Source organism: Miniopterus natalensis, chromosome 6, assembly GCF_054644295.1.
Source record: "Miniopterus natalensis isolate mMinNat1 chromosome 6, mMinNat1.hap1, whole genome shotgun sequence".
Lineage (NCBI taxonomy): Eukaryota > Metazoa > Chordata > Mammalia > Chiroptera > Miniopteridae > Miniopterus > Miniopterus natalensis.
Window position 1 is genome coordinate 55027429 of NC_142086.1, and position 18539 is coordinate 55045967.

The window sequence follows — 18539 nt, forward strand, 5'->3', positions numbered from 1 at the left end:
TAGAAGGGTAGCTAGAGACACTTCTCACAAATACCGCATCTTCTTCCAGATAATTAACTGGACGTTCCTCTAGATGGCCTGGTTTGTGTTTTGTCTTGTTTTGCTCAGAACATTTGGCTACTTGTAGAAACATAAGATCAGCTTTGTGGAGAAATCTGAGAAATCACATTTTTGTGTTTCTAGCTGGTAGCGGATGAGGGACATGGGTTGTTCTCCTCACCCTGACCCACTATTGCCCAGGAATTACTTTGGCCCCTACCTGCTCAGTGGTTCCACCTGCGAAGACTCCATGTGAGGGTGGGTGGGCCATGGCCTACTCTAACACTGAATTTTTGTTTCCTGCTAGCAGCTAGATTGGAGAGAAACCTGTGGGGTCTCAGTTCTTGGAGGACCTCAAGGACTATACTATAAATGGCCCAGATACTCTATATTACCTGAAAGATTATGACCCTGGAGCTTTTAACTCCATGATACATAATCCCATCAACCTCAGGATTCCTACTGGCCCCTCTGGATATGTATATTCCTATCTTGAAGACACCCCCTCCTCTCTCTACTCAGAAACCAAATCCACCGACCCAAACAGTGAATCTAAGTATTATATGAGTAAGATACTAGATTCCTTCTGGTACCAACTCCAACACTCAGTCACTTGTGAGGAGCACAGGCTGGAGGACAGCCATGGGAACTGGACTACTGCGCCAACTCTTTACTGTCTCTAGGAATTGGGATAGTCCTTGAAGGAGCAGTCTGTCCAGAGTCAACAAGGCCCTAAATGTCAAAGCTCAGAAATACAAAAAATAAAAAGGTTTGATTAATGCATCCCATGGGCCAGGGTTCAGAACTCTACTTAAGCATACACTTACCTATTGACATAATATTTTCCTCTGCTGGTCTACAGGAAAAAATTTTTAAATATAATTAATTTGTCTTAATATCTTCAGCACTTAGCACAGTGCATTCTAGCCCATTATAAGCAGCCCAAATCAGCTGGTTGGGATGGAGAATAGCAGATGGTGACAAGAAAGCAGTGACGGTTATTCTAGCAGTAGCTTCTTCTGTGCACATGTCCATGCAAGGCCCATCATCCTGCTTTGATCCTGGCCCATTTTCTATTCTCACTGTACACTGTCTCCTGACACAACCTCGTTTGTGACTATGGCTCCCATTGTCATAATAAGCAGATAACTTCCTTCTCGGAATTCCCAACTCCAGGTTCATGTGTCCAGGTGGCCACAGGATGTTTATCTTTGGGTATCTCCCTGGCATTTAGAACTCAACTTGCTCAAACTGAATTGCCAGCTTCTCCCCCAAACCAGCTGAAATACTTCTTTAAAAAGAAACTTCTTATCAACTGTTTGTTTACTCCAAGGTATAATTCATATCAGAAAAGCAGGATATGTGCTTGCTTTCCCCCCCTTTAACTACCAGAGTTTCAAATAATGATTTCGTTCCATAGCATTATTCTTATGGACATTTTTGGTCAATTGTCCCATTTTGGGGCAGTGGATGCCTCTTTAAATTGGTTCTCAGGCCATTTTAACACCCTCAGTAGCCTTTCTTATTTTCTGAAGTGTTTCAGGCTCAATTTACATATGTCCTGCCCCAGATATGGAATCAATCATTTCTCTGAAGAACTCTGGTTTCTCCAAGTATAAAAGGAATTTTGGATACCACAGTCTGGGTAGTGTGCTCACTGGTGCTTGATTGGGTCTTATTTCTAGGCCTTTTCAATAAATATACCTAGGAAATACTCTTTTATTAAATGATAAAATACATCATGAGTTTATAGTGATATTTCCAATTCAAGTTCAGGATTACAGGATTTTTACTTAGTCTATTTCTACTTTTTTCCCCCAACACTGAAAAACCAACATGATCACTTTTTTGCTTTATCCCACAAGACACACACCACAATCTTAGAATAACAGTACTGACACTAACACCAACAATTATAATCACTGGAAACAGTTTAATTTTTTTTCTTTTATTTTGTCCTTAGGGTATATCCCACTAAGAATATACAGTCAAGTTACAGCATTTAAAACTCATTTGAAACAATTCATATTTGTATGGAAGTTATGCCACCAGCTCAGCATACAGTTAGGTCTATTTATTTCATTTTGATTTTAAGAATTGCTTTTTGAAAATTACATATTTTATGATTATATAAAATGTTTACGTGACCCTAACAGCCAAATGGATCAAACAGGATATATTCAGAAAGTTTTAGCTTCTGTCCATGTTTCTACTTTTTCCTTCCCTCTAGTACAATTCACTTTTTTGGTTGCCTTTCTCATTTACTAATATGTCTGGGGTATCACTCTATAGCAATATATAAATGTAGTACTCACTCCTTTTTACATCTCGTGGTATTCCACTGTATGGATATACAGTTAATCCTACCAGTTTCTGCCCCTTCTACCAGTCTTCATGTGGCCTCTTTAAATCCCTAGTTGTAGGACTTCCATTCAGCTTGATTTCAAGCAGTTTTGAATGATGGTTGTTCTGTAGTGTAGTTGTACTTTTGATGTGGTTGTGGGAGGCTGAGAGTACCACGTTTACCTACATCGTCATCTTGACTGGAAGTCCTGAGCTTCAGTTTCACCTGAAACATGGAGTTAGTAATACTCACTGTGTACAACTGTTGTGGGGTTTAGAGAAAATGTTCTCTAAGTGCCTGAATCGCAGTCGGTGTTCAATAATATTAAACATTAAAGACGTTGTCAGGTCCTACCTTCAGGACTCATTGTTCCCATATGAACAAGAGCTTCTCACTGCGAGCACCTGCGCCTCTCTGCCTGAGGGCCTTCTCTAGCCACAGAAGTGTGATCAACCCTTGCTTGAGGCAGGCTGGAAATGCCAAGAAGTTAATGCCCCAGGAGCAGCCCTTTTAACCAATGATGAATTGAAGGTGGTAGATTAAAATTCCTTCTTTCTTGTCCTCTGAGTGAGATAAACTGAAGCCTAGTCTACATATTCTTTCAGAGCTCTCCAAAGGATTGTGACTCGGTCCTCTCTAAGTGGTACCTTCCCATTAAAGCACCTTGTATTGGCTTCTTTCCCTTCTCAACCTCACTTTCCCCACACCCCTACCAGTGATCACCTCCCAAATAAACTACTTGCACTCAAATACCTGTCTCAAGGTCTCCTTCTGGGGAATGCAACTGAAGACAGTAGCTATTTTTCATTCATTTATTGACTGCAGACAATATGTCAGCACCATTCTTATCTGCTCCATCTTCTTGTAAGCCCCTATACCTAGGATTTCAGGTTTCTTGAATTTTTAACAACTTTTAAAAATTAAAGAAAACATGTAAGAAAATGTCTTTCCCATAATCTCACCGGTTTAGCACAAAAACTTTTCTTATTTCTTGCTATTCCCTTCCATTCTTTATCCATGTGTACATATATTTTACAGCTGCAATTAAAGATACAACCTAGTAATTCAAGCTTTATTTTCCACTTAGCTTCCTACCATGCCCATTTTCCCTAGGTTTCAAAATTAACACTGTAATGGCTGCATAATATTCCATTACCCCATTGTAGGACGTTGTGATGGTTAGTTTTATGGACGGTGGCATACCCAGATATTTGGTCAAACATTAATCTAAGTGTTACTGTGTTTACATGAGATTAATATTTCTATGGGTAGACTGAGTAAAGCAGATTGCCCTCTGGAAAGTGGGTGGGCCTCGTCCAATTTGGTGAAGGCCTGAATAGAACAAAAAAGCTACCCCTACCCTAAGAGACAGAATTCTTTCAAATAGAGAGGCAGAGAGAATTCTTTCTGCATGACTACCTTCTAACTGAAACATAGTCTTTTTCCTGCCTTTGGATTCAAACAGAAACATTGGCTCTTCCTGGGTCTCCAGCTTGCTGACTCACCCTGGAGATCTTGAGACTTGTTAGCCTCCATAATTATGTGAGCTAATTCCTTAAAGTAAATCTATTTACACACACACACACACACACACACTATTGGTTCAGTTTCTCTTGAGATTCCTAACACGGACATGTAGGGGTTTTTGCTCCAATTATAACTAGCACTGCACATAAAGTCTTTATTCTCATAATAAATTCTTTTTGTTTTTAATTTTCTTTATTTTAAATGAACTATAAACAATGTACAAATTGAAAAGATTTCCCTCCCTCCACAATGAAACTTGCTATTACAAATTTCTTATACACCCTTAAAAAATACACTATGCCTCCATCACACCAAAGGCAGCAGACTCCCACACTGTCCTGGGCTTTTTTCACGTAGCCATAGACGTTGGTCTCCTTTCACGGCAGCGTGCACACTGCCCTAGTGCTTCTGACAGGCTTGTTCCCTCAGTTCCTCTCGCTGCTATTTTCTGGCAATATCTCCCCAACAAAAGGATTCTTTCTCCCTTGCAGACAAACCAATATATTCCTTCTCTTTTTATTCACTTAGTCACTTGACACATACTTACCGAGAATTTGCTATGTGCTGAGCTCTGTGCCCGGCCATGGCATAGAATGGTGGCAACACACTCTATGTCTCTGCCCTTCTGGAGCTCAGTCTAGGGAAACAGAAGCACTGAACCCAAAATTTCAGTAAAGCCAAGTAAGTGAAATGATGAAGAATGTTTGGGGTACAATAGACCACCACACAGGTGGGAGAACCTAGCCCAGAAAGGCTTTCTGAAGAAAGGGTCACCTTGCTGAGACCTGAAGAGGAGGAGGAGTTAGCCGGGTGAAAGGCCTGCGGGAAAGGTGTCCCTGGCAGACGACAAGAGAGAGACAGCAGGAGAGGGAGTGGAGGAAAGAAGAGAAGGCTTAATATGGAGAAAGCTTAGTGGGCGGAAGAAATGAGGCCAGCAAAGTTGGTAGGGCCAGGCCATGGAGGCCTCAGGAATTCTATTGATATGATCATGTGACTTTTATTCTTCATTTTGTTTATATGGTGTATCACATTTATTGATTTGCAGATATTGTACCAATCTTGCATTCCTGGAATAAATTCCACTTGATCATGGTATATGATCTTTTCAATGTATCGCTGGATCTGGTTTGCTAATAGTTTGTTGAGGATTTTAGCATCTATGTTCATCAGGGATATTGGCCTATAATTTTCTCTCTTTGTAGTGTTCTTTTTGTTTGTTTGTTTTTTAGAGAGAGAGAGAGAGATTGATTTCTTACTCCACTTATTTATGCATTCATTGGCCACTTCTTGAATGTGCCCCAACTGGAGATCAAACCTGCAACCTTAGTGTATTACAACCTTGGAATATTGGGACAACGCTCCAACCAACTGAACCACCCAGCCAGGGCTCTTTGTAGTGTCTATATATGGTTTTGGAATTAGGATAATGCCAGCCTCATAAAATGAGCTTGGGAGTCTTCCCTCCTCTTGAATTTTCTGGAATAATTTGAGAAGGGTATGTGTTAGTTCTTTGAATGTTTGGTAAAATTCACCCATGAAGTCATCTGACCCAGGACTTTTGTTTTTTTGGAGTTAAAAAAAATTTTCTTTTTAAATTTACTCATTTTAGAGAGAGAGAGAGTAAGGGCAGAGGGGAGGGGGGAAGAGAGGGAGAGAGAGAGAGACATCAATTTGTTGTTTATGCATTCACTGCTTGCTTCTGGTATGTGCCCTGACTGGAGATCGAAAGTGCAAACTTCGCTATCGGGATGACACTCAAACCAACTAAGCTACCTGGCCAGGGCTGGGAGTTTTTTATTACTACTTCAGTTTCATTAGTTGTAATCTGTCTATTCAGATTTTCTAATTCTCCCTGATTTAGTTCTGGAAGATTGTATGTTTCTAGGAATTTATCCATTTTGTCCAGCTTGTCCAATTTGTTGGCATATAGTTGTTCATATTTTCTTAACAATCCTTTGTACTTCTTTGGTGTCAGTTGTTACTTCTCCTATTTAATTTCTGAGTTTATTTATTTGGGCCCTCTTTTTTTCTTGATGAGTCTGGTTAAAAGTTTGTCAGTTTTGTTTATCTTTTCAAAGAACCAGCTCTTGCTTTCATTGATCTTTTATTGGTTCTTTTAGACTCTAATTCGTTTATTTCTGCTCTGATCTTTAATATTTCCTTTCTTCTACTCACTGTGGCTTTGTTTGTTGTTCTTTGTCTAGTTCCTTTAAGTGTAAAGTTAGATTGCTTATTTGAGATTTTTCTTGTTTCTTGAGGTAGACCTGTAATGCTATGAATTTCCCTCTTAGGAATGCTTTCGCTTTGTCCCATAGATTTTGGGTTGTTGCATTCTCATTTTCACTTGTTTCAAGGTATATTTTGAATGGTAGCTCAAATGTCAATTTAATTGTCTCATTTTTAGCTCAAGTCTGTCCAACGCATATGTGGCTTGGAGGGCAACCAGAGACTTGGACAGAATTTACACACAGAATTAAGTTCCCCCCTCCCCATGATTCTCTCCTTTATGAAACTCTGCCCTCCTCCTTCTACTACCTGAGTGTCCCTGAACTTTATTCGGTGGTGCTTTAGACTAGAATGATGTCAAATGTTCTCTATTTTAGTCACTCCACGAAGTGCTCTCTATGGCTTATTTTCACTCAAGAAGCTCTAGAGATAGACAACTTACACTGTGATTTTCACCCCCTGAATGTTGACTCCTTTCTAGAATCTGCCTACCCTTCGGTGTACAGGACGATGCCCAACAATTGAGCCATACCGGCCAGGGCAAGAGATTCAGTTTTGTTGCTTAATATAAACATCTTTCTGTTTCATATCAATCAGCCATAATAATTCTATATAAAATATAACAATCTACAACTCAGTGACCTAAAACCATAATCAATTACTAAGTATCTTAAGATTGGCTGAGATTTAAGCTTTAAGCAGTAGGCTGGGTCTATGTTTGCTCCATGTATTTTTTCATTTCCCTTGGACCAGAGATTATCTGAAGCATATCATTCTCACTGCAAAAGGCAGGAGTACAAGAGAAAAGGCCCAATTGTGCTAGCCCATTTTAAGCCTTCCCTTTCATTATTTTCACCGTCAACCCACTGGCCAAAGTGAGTCACATGGCAAGCCCAGAATCAAGGCACATGGAATATATTCAATCCACCATGAGGCCACTCAGCAAGGGTATGAATGTAAAATACTCCTACAGAGTAGTGAATAATTGCACCAATAATTCAATGTACCACACTTAGGGCACTGTATTTGTATTTCTTTTACAACGTAAGTAATATTCAGCAGCTGCTAAAGTGCAGATGTGATAGCCAAGCAGACCTGGGTTTGAATCTTTATTCCAGCACTTTGCTGGCTATGAGAACTTGGGCAAATTACTTCACTTCTCTGGATCATGGTGGCTAATGGTTCCCCATAAATCATCCACAATTCCCTCACCCAGATTTAATCTCTGCAAACATTTTGGTGTTTATTTTTTCTAAGCATATATTAATTTCCCCACAAATTTGGAATAAGACAATATGGTATTTTAAAAAAATTCTAACCTCTAAGTAGCATTTCCCCAGCTAGTACAAAAATTTTAAAAGAACAAATTTTTTTCCGCCCCCCCTCCCCAATTCTTGTCAGAGTTCGGGCCCTGGTGGAGGGGGAGTGGAGAAGAGTCTCAGGTTATGCCCATGTCAGAATCACAGGGAAACCGTGGTAAAAATATGGATTCTGAAGGCCCACAGACTTGAAAAGACAAAACAGCTGGGGCTGTGCCTCTGGGATGAGAAACACACACACACACACACACACACACACACACACACACACACACACACAGAGCCTGACCTTGAGTATGGGTTCATTTTCATAGTCAGTGCTGGTTAAATTCCAGGGAAAAGCTTAGTTTTTAATTGCTGCATAATTTTTATCAAATGGATGTAACAATTTATTTTCCTTTTTAAAAAAAATATTGATTCTAGCCCTAGCCAGTTTTGTTCAGTGGTTAGAGTGTCAGACTGTGGACTGAAGGGTCCCAGGCTCGATTCTGGCCAGGGGCATGTACCTCGGTTGCAGGCTCGATCCCCAGCCCTGATCAGGGCACGTGTGGAGGGCAATCGATCGATGTGTCTCTTTCACATTGATGTTCCTCTCTGTCTCTTCCTTTGTCTCTCTCTCTGAAAAGCAGTGGAAAAAGTATCCTTGGGTGAGGGTTAAAAAAAAAAAAATTATTCTAAAAAGAGGAAGAGAGTGAGAAAGAGAAACATTGATAGTTGCTTCCTGCACATGCCCTGACCGGGATCTGAACCCACCACCTTTTGGTATAGGAGACGACACTGATCAACTGAGCCACCCAGCCAGGGCTCAATTTATTTTCCTTTTGCTGGGCATTCAGGTTGTTTCCAATTTGTTATTATCTCAAATAAATAATGTTGCAATAAACATACATAAATCTTTGACCCCATTTCTAAGTATTTCCAGTGGAAAGATTCCTAGAAGTGTGATCACTGAGCCAAAAGGTATAAACATTTTGAAGGCTCTTGATAAGTACTATGTTGCCAAATTGCTTGACAGAAAGGTTATACCAGTTTACTCTTGCACTAGCATAATCTTCAATAGGCATTGTTAATGCTTTTAGATGCAACTCCAACGTGACTATTTTCACTTAGGGTGAAAATGTGAAAATGTCATAGAATAGAATTGAATGTGGGAACACTTAAATATAAATTTCTTTTAAAAATGTAAGCTGGAAGAAGCAATACATTTTTTTGGGATAGGAAAGATGATCTAATTTTCATTACATATATTAAAAATTGTGCTGTAGAATAGTGCTTTTAGAAGACAAACTGCAAGGCTAAGGAAAAGTTGCATGTAATCTTCAGAGATCTCCGGGTAAAGAAAAATCTGAATGACGTACGGAAGAAAGGAGTAGGAAATAAACCAGAATCTCTGTCAATTCTCTTCTAAGAAAAACAGGAAAAGATACAAAATGACAAAATGCATTCAGGCTAGAAAATAATTTAAGAACCATATAAAGGGGTTTAAGAAAAATATTGAAAGGAAAAATGATATTAGGGAAAATGCCTTATGTTCTAATCATAATATTGGGGAGACACAGAGGTAGATCCTATGAGACTCTGAAATCATTCCTTAAATTGACGCTGATGTGAGAAGGGCAGAAACGCTGCTGATGGCCTGGCAGTGGTGCTCAGAGGGCAGCCTGCGGACCCCCATCATCAGGGTAAGCCCACTGGCAGCTGGGCTCCGCTGCCCCTTCACGTCTGAGCCCCCTCGCGCCCAGCTGAGGTCACAGCGCTACCAAGCCGACTGCTAACTGCGGAGGGCATGCATTTCGGAGCTCTCCCTGCCGCCCAGCTCTGGCTTTTCTGAGGACATCTCTGTTCTCCTAAGTGTCCATGTGGTTCCTTGCTCCTGTTTCAACACACCCTGACTCATACAGAGCATGTTGATGTTCAAGTTCACTAAGATGTGGGGGTCTTCGGGAAGGGTCACATTGCCCTTTATACCATAAAGCCCTTAAAATTACATTTGAGGCTTTCTGCGTCATAAATGTCCTTTGATCATTTCCTACAGGAGGTTTCTCACTGGCTTTACCCCATGCAGGGCCCTCAGTCCAACAATTTCCTAGCCTTCCCCTATCCTCTCTTTACGCCCCCATCCTATAGAGAGCACCTTTTTCCCCCATCCTGACTGCCAAGAAAAATTAATTTCCTGCTTCTGCAAGTATATAGCCTTTTGGCCGTTTTTGGATGCCTGAGCCCTAGTCAGCCCTTACACCCTAGGGGCATATCATGGTATTTCCTGAAACGAAGACGGCTACTTTCCCAAGAAGAATTCTGTTACTAGATCTTACCCCTGAAAGACACCCCAAAAGATGATTAGATCCAGCACTCTGCCTCCAGCAGGTAACTGAGACTCAGAGATTAAATGAATTACCCCATGTTCCTAAGTGTAAAGAAGTGGTGAAGACTAGATTCCAGGTTTTCTATTTCTAAAGCTGTACCTTCTCCTTTTCAAACTGATGTTTACCACGTGACGGCAGTCATATTCTTTTGTTTCTGACATGAGTTAATAACTTACTTCAGAAAGCCTGCTTTGGTCTTTCATCAAAAGCAGCATCTTTGTCACTATTCTCTGTGCCTTTTGTTTTTGGCAACAGTGTTCAGGAGTAACTCAGTGGGGCAATTCAAAATTCTTTACTGCTGTATTTTTAAAAAACCAGAGAACTTCTAAACTGAATAATATCATAGACCTTGTAGATACAGTGCCTACCTACCTCTACCTCACCTCCTTCCCTTCTCTCAGAAATGACAGGCCAGATGAAAAGCTTAGAGTTGGTAATAACATTAGTTTTAGAATTGAATCACATTTCCCACTAACTTCCATTATTAATTTGATGATGCCTTATCACAGAAAAATGTTTTGCCTTTAAGAGAAAAAATATTTAAGATAGTGATAAGATTCTATAAGTTAGTCTTTTAAAAAATAATTCAAAGCCACAAATGCACTTACTCTACTGAACTAAAACCAAATCAGTAGTTTATGAAACTGAAGAAATCTTCCCTCCTCGGACTGGAACACAGTGAAAATGTGCTCACTGGTGCCCTGCCTGCCTTTACATTTAGTCTTTCAGTCCAGCTCGATCCCAGGATAAATTCCCTTCGAGGATGCAGCAGGAGTTAGCTATTTATTTCATTGACCTGGGGAAGACTGCTAATAGTTCTATGTTTAGTTATTCTCTTTAAAATAGCAACAACCAGAAAAAAGAAAAAAAGAAAAACTAAAATAGTAACAACCATAAAAAATTGCCTATAAGCAGCTGCACGTGTGCTATTTAAAATTGTCCATCTGAATAATGGCAAACTTCTGACAAAAACAACATTTTTTTTCCTTTGGGCATGGTACTTATTTAGCTGTTCTTTTTGACAGTAATTAGCTAATCAGATGAGCTGCTTCTGGAGACCACTTCTGGTATGATTGCTAAAAATGTCTTTCATATAAAGGAGGGTGATCTTTTTAAAAATATTATCTAGGCCCGGCCGGGTGTGGCTCAGCGGCTGAGCATCGACCTGGGATCCAGGCAATTGGGGTTCAATTCCAGGTCAGGGCACATGCCTGGGTTATGGGCTAGGCAGCCGATCAATGACTCTCTCATCATTGATGTTTCTGTCTCTCTCTTCCCCTCCTTTCCTCTCTCTGAAATCAATAAAGATATGTTTTAAAATATATATATTTTTTCTAGGAGGGCATATATCCAATTTGTCTAAAATGGAAAAAAAATTATAGATAAATGAAAGAAAATAGAGGTACCTGGGATATAAAAATAGATGTCTTCCATTAAAACTAGAATTTGGTCCCCTCATTCTAATATTAATGAAAGTTCACTGGTTTTTAAGATTTAGAAAAGAAAAACCAATGACCAGATGTGGTTCTGATCTTAAAACAAATTACTGAGGCAAATGGCATCTTGTTAAATATGTTGGTAGTTACAGCAATTTCATAAAGACATAGAACTTCTCTGAGGCTTGTTCAGTTGGATAATAGAGTAATATTTTCAGCAATGCCTCTTCCTTCCTCTTCTCAGAAACGATGCAAGAACCAGAAATAATTTCTCAGGCTTTGAACAAAAGGACTCACCAGTTCTTTTGCATCTTATCCCAGGCAGCTGTTTATCTTGCCTTCTCTAGTAACATTACCAGAAAGTGCCGACTGCGCTGGCCTTCTATAACTTTTGTTTAGGTTCATTTTGAAGTCCTGTGATAAGTCCAATACTTTATGTGGGCAAACTGCTAATTAACAACTCTGGTTTTGAGACAACAGGTCTATTTCTTCCTTTGACACTTTGCCCTAGTGTGTTTTTTTGGGGGGCGGGCGGAGTTAATATGAAGTCTATATTAGTAAATATTACTGAGCACCTTTTCTGGATCATGTACAGATATTTTGAAGGTATATAAGACAAATTCCGAGCGTCCAGGGAAGAGGGCCTGGATAGAAGTGAACAACTACAACTAGCTCCATTACTATAAATGACTGGCTGGTTTTTTGTTTTTTTTTTTCTGGCTGGCTTTTTTTTTGTCTAGCTCAAATTCTTGGCCTTCCTGGGTTTAATGGCCATACCTTGCTCTGGATCTGACTCACAGATGGTCTTGTTTCATTCTGCTGGGGCCAGGTCCCAATAAGAAGCAGGTTTAATTCTGGATATCACAAAACTTGCACTCGCAAAGGTGAGTGATCAGAGTGGTGAACAGTAGACCTTCATTCCTGGGGGTGGGGGTTGAGGGAATGGGGGGGCTCTGAAAGAAGTAGAGGCCATGCTGATCGCTAGCATGGCAGGGAAGGAGACTGTTCTGGGTAGCTCCATACAGCATTGCCTTGCCTTCCCTCTCTGAGCCTCAGATACTTCATTCATAAAACAAGCTGGTGGGCTTGAAGATCTGAAGATTTCTTTTTGCACTAACTGGTTTTGAGTCTATAATTAGCAGGGAAACAGATTTTAGCTCAATTCAAGGAAAAGCTTTCTTCCAATCAATCTTCCGATAACAGGCAGCTTCCGGAGGTGGTGAGCTCTCCATTGGCATGGGCAGAGTTGAGGTACCATCTGTAAGGAGGCTTGTGGCAGAATCTCCTGCATCCACTCAGAAGATGGATGAGATTACTGCTGAGGTCCTTTTCAACTGTGTCTAGAAATTTTTCCCATTTCAGGTAGTTGTCAGGAGAGCAACTCCCATTATAGTGATGCTAGTGTGCTCCCAGTCGAGAACCTCGGCAGGAGGAGGGAAAGCCTGACAGTCTGCAGTAGGGCAGGAACAGCCTCATTCACCATTGACTGAGTGACAGGCCTGGTGCCAGGTACTTGACACACAGCACCTTGAACTCTCACAGCAATTCCCTGAGTTAGGTGTTGTTCTTCTACAAAACGGAATCAAGGCTCAGAGAGGCTAAGTAACTCTAGCTAGTAACTAAAAGTTAGGGAATTCAATTCTAGGTCTACTGACTAAAATAGAGCACTTTCCACAATGCTTTCCTGTCCTAGAGGAGCTTTGTACAATGGGAGGAGGCAAAGAACACAGAGAAGGGGCAGAACATCAAGGAATCCAAATGCAGTATAAATCAGAAACCATGAGCTAAGACTAAATCCCCACGGCCTGTGGGCAGGGAGGGGGTGTTTACTTACTGAGATGCCAGTGTCCCAATAGTGGACACTTAATTGAAAAAACGAGTTTCTGCTGACATGACTGTTTGGGACTGAATATCTGTGGCCCCTCCAGAGAGCCTGTCAGTATTCCCTCGCTGGGAACACCCTCCATCTCTCTTCAGGCATTTACCACTTTTCAACCTTTATTATGATAATTATTTGACCCATGTTCCCTTAGACCATAGGTTCACTGACTAACATTGTTTTTTTATTGTTAATTGTTTTATTCTATGCTGTACATTTACTTTAGTGCATTACAGTAATGCTTAGATAGCTTCAATGTGCCCCTCCACATCCACTCTACAACCCCCCCCTACTGTGTGCTGGAGGCTGCCCATTACAAATGGCACGTATCGTTCTCTGCCTTCTGCTTTGGTTCAGCCGTTAGGGGGCACTGGTGGGAATGGGAGGAGAGGGAGACGAAATTTATTCCCTCAGCTCCCAATCTGTCATGCTGCATTGAGCAGTGACTGAGTTCCGCCCAAGTCCAAGGTTTCTATGGGGCAGTCCTCCCTTATATCTCTCTTTGGTTCTTTTAAATTGACCCTCCCATCACTTTGTAGGCCAAGCAGTGGTAATGGCTTCCTGTTGCTGCTAGCGGCAAGTGCATCACCAGTCCTTGTTTATGTTCTTTAACCTCACTCAGGTCTCTAAATAGTATTTCTATTAGATTCTCAATCACCCTGATTGTGTGTGCCATCTGTTTCTACCAGGATCCTGACTAATACATGTACTAAAAGCCTCATTTAAAAAAAAAAAAAAAAAGTCCTCTCACTCTTGTAGCTCTTTCCCATGGTATTTATCTATGTATTTCCAACTAATCTGCTTACACCATTCCCTGATTTATCAATTTTAGCCATAATCTATTGGCTTTCCATTGAGGTCAATGACATTTGGCTCTTCCACACCGCCCTTTTTCTGACATAGTTAGATCCCAGTGTTTTATTTTATTTTTTTATTTTAAATATATCTTTATTGATTTCAGAGAGAGGAAGGGAGAGGTAGAAACATCAATGATGAGAGAGTCATTGATTAACTGCCTGCTGCGAGCCCACTACTGAGGATCGAGCCTGCAACCCGGGCATGTGTCCTAACCGGGAATTGAACATCGATCTCCTGGATCATGGGTTGATGCTTAACCGCTGAGCCACGCTGGTCAGGCCCAGTGGTTTTTGTTAAATGAGATTGGTGAATGGAATAACAGCCTTTGTTCTTAGATAGGATGATTCAACATCATAAAGATGTCTGTTATCCCCAAGTTAATTTATAATGTAATGTGATCTCAATAAGATACCAACAACTTTTTATGGAGCTAGACAAGCTGGTATAAAACTTCCTGTGGAAAAATAAACTTGCAAGAATAGCCAGAAAAACACCAAAACCCAAAAACAAACAAACAAAAAAACAACCAAAACACGAGATTAGGCACGCCAGACATTAAAACACACTATAAAGCCTTTATAATTGAACAGTGGGGTATGGGCACATGAATGGGCAGACAGACCAGGAGAACAGATAGTCCAGAAATAAAACCAAGTGCATATGACATGTTAGTATGTAATAAAGGTGGCATCTCAAAATATCTGGGCTAAAAGAATGTTTAAATAAATAGTACTGAAACAACTAGTTAGCTATTTGGACAAAAAGGTAAAATTAGATCCATACTTCATAACCACACTCAAAAATAAATTCCAAATGGATAAATGATCTAAATATAAAAATGAAACCATGCAAGTCCTATTTTAAAAAATGAATTAATTCTCTTTAACCTGAGTGTAGAGGAAAGCTTTCTAACTATACCTCAAAATCAGATGGAATAAAAGAAAAGATCGATAAACTTGACTACATTAAAAAACAAAACCAAACCTTGGGCATGGATCAAAAAACAAAGTCAAAAGACAAAACTTAGGAGAAAATATCTGCAACATATTCACAGATAAAGGGCTTATATCCCTAATATTTAAGTAACTCATAAAAATTGAGGAGAAAAGTAGTTCAAAACAAAACAGAAGAATGGACGAAAGATATGAACAGTAAGTGTACCAGAAAATGAAATAAGCATGGCCCTCCAACATATGAAAGGATGTTCCTTCTCACTCATAATGAGAAATACAAATTGAAATTATACTGAGATACCATTTCTCACCTGCCAGATTAGCAAAAATAAAAAAATATATAATCACACATCTGTTTGGCAGGCTGTTGGGAATCAGGCACTCTTATGTACATTGCTGGTGGGAATGCAAACTGGTATAATCTTTGTGAAGGAGAACTTCACAATATTTATTTATTATTTTAAATATATCTTTATTGATTTCAGAGAGAGAAAAGGAGAGGGAAAGAGAGAGATAGAAACATCAATGATGAGAGAGTCATTGATCGAGCCCGCAACCCAGGCATTTGCCCCGACCGGGAATCGAACCCCGATCGCCTGGATCCTAGGTCGACGCTCAACCGCTGAGCCACAATATATATTTAAAATGCGCACATACGCATATACAGTCTTTAGTTTAGCAATCCCATTCCTAGGAATTCACCTTGAACCTAAACTCCAACAGTACCAAACTATATGCATAAAGGTTATTCATAGCATCCTTGTTTTTAAAATGAAAATATACTGGAAGCCCCTGACATGCACAAATATATGACATGAGTACTATGTAGTTGTTTAAAGAAAAAAGAATGGGGAAGATTTTTATAAGATATGGAGCGATTCCCAGGACACGCTGTTAAGTGAAGAAATCAAAGCGCAAAAGAGTATCTGCAGTATACAATTTTTTTCTTTTGGTAGAAAAAGGGGAAATAAAAAGCATACATGAATATATTCGTTTATATGAAAAGAAACACAGGAAAGATAGACTCAGGGTCAGTAAGACTGGTTACCCTTGGGGCCGGTCGGGAATGAGCTGGATAGCCGCAGAAACGGGGAGGGGATGCGACTCATCTGGCTGTGCCTTCTGAGTTTTGAAACCATGTTAAAACTTTACAGACTCAACAACAACAAAAAGAGAAAAATAAATAAAACCAACAAGGATGGGAGCAAAACCCAAATGTAAAAAACAAACATCCGAACCAAGCACATTTCAAATGAGTGAGATAAGCAACACTGACGTGGAAAATAAAACTCAAATGTCAAACACTGTATTTGGAGCGTATGCCCTCAGACTAAACACAGAAGAACTCTAAACTAATATTAGATAATAGAAACCTGGTGAATAGCCTTCTGTTTTTGCAGAAGCATGGGTTAGCAATTTTGTGTATTCTAGGATTGAGCCAATAATATATCGGGGATAATGGGAGCCAGGCTTCCCACTGTTGGAGGAAAGCTACAAATAGGAAAAGTGGGGAGGAGAGAATGAACCCTGCAGTATTTCACTGGAATCAGGGGTATCAGTGTGAACTTGTGATTTTTAATGTAGCAATAGGTAAATATAGACAGGTACAAATCTTCATGTGTGTATATTTACATACATACTCTATTTCCCATTTCTTAATGATCATAATAGTTTATAACATTTTGAATTAAATCAGAATTCATTAGTCCACACTGATACAATAAATGAGGGAGAAGGGAAAGCTCTTCCTTATAGTAGAAAGCAAACTAATTTAAACAGAATGATGAAATTAGAACCATCATTTGGCAACCATAACAATAATGGTTAATCGATGCAAGAATGGACAATAGATAATAAAATTAATGATTGAAATTTTGAGGAGTAACAGTGTTTACATAATTTCAAAGTAGCTGAGAGATACTTAGTAACTTTATAATAGAGAAACCTGGTACACGCCACCTTCAGCAAGTGAGCAACGTTAATATCACTCAAGTTAGTAATGGGACAAATCAGCATCATGTGCCTCCTACTGCAATGCACAATATCACTTCTGTGGTATTCCTGCAAGAAAATCTATAACCTAAATCTAATCATCAAACCCAAATTGAGGGGCATCCTACTAAGTAGCCTGGTTTTATCAGCAACGTCAATGTCATAAAAAACAAAGATCAACTGAGGAGCTGTTCAGATTAAAGGAGAGTAGAGACAAAACCACCAAGTGCTGTAACTTATTTGGGATTTCCTTTTGCAATAATATTGACACAATTGGTGAAATCTGAATAGGTTTATAGATTACATAATAGCATTTACGTTTATTTCCTAGTGTTAATCATTATTCTGGGGTTATATAAAGTTTTGTGTTGTTTTTTTAGTAGATATTAACTGAAGTACTTAGGCATAAAGGGACAGGATATCCTGTCTTCAGTTTACTTTCAAACTGTTCAAAGAAACAGTGAAAATAACAAAACAAATGTGGTAAAATGTTAACACTTGGGTAATCTGGGTAAACATATAAGGACTTCTATGTACTAGTCTTGCAACCTTCCTGTAAGTCTAACATTATATATATATATTCTATATAAAATATATATTATGTATAACATATGTAATGTTTATATAAAATTTATATGTGCATGTATGTATAAACTAAAAAACAACAACACACACTTAGTTTTTTAAAAATTTACATTCCTGGGCCCTAGCTCTGAAATTCTGGGTTCAGGAGCCCCAGGCCTTGGGAAATCCGTATTTTTAAATTTCTTCTGGTGATTATAATGCTCAGTCTGGTTTGAGAACCATCCCCTGCCAGACAGTAATAAAAATGTTATTGAGGAGGTAAAAAAAAAAAAAAAAAAAAGATAGCTAACACCTATTCACCTGCCACACAGCTTTGAAAACAAAAACAGTTAAAATGGAAATTCCATGTGTGCCCCTCCAACTCCTGTTCCCTTTTCTCCCCTCCCAGAGGTTAATCGTTACCTGAAATTTGGAGCTTTCTTACAGATGATCTCAAATGTTATCTCAAATGTGAAGTTTGTGATTCCCATGCATGTTTCTATACATTTATATCATGCAAATATGTCCATATCAGCAATCTACTTGTTTTGCATGTTTTCAGACCTTATTTAAATGGTGTAACACATCCTTTTACAATGTAACTTTTCGTTCAACATGTTTTGGTTTTTAATGTTGACACATGTAGCCTATTTCATTGATTTTATCAGGAAGGGAAAAACTAATGATTCTAGAGAAAGTGAATAAAAGGGCATACTCTGGCCTGATGTATATTAAATTTGTGACTATTCCATAATTTACTTTTGTCTTTCAGTTTGTTTATGTGATGTATCACATTTATTGATTTGTGAATATTGTACCAGCCTTGCATCCCTAGAATAAACCCCACGTGGTCATGGTGTATGATCTTTTTATTACATTGCTGGATCCGATTTGCTAATATTTTGTTGAGGACTTTAGCATCTATGTTCATCAGGGATACTGACCTACAGTTTATTTATTCTTACCCATTTTCTTGCTGACGGACATTTAGGTTCCACTTTTCACTATCCAGATGCTACCATGAACCTTATATGTT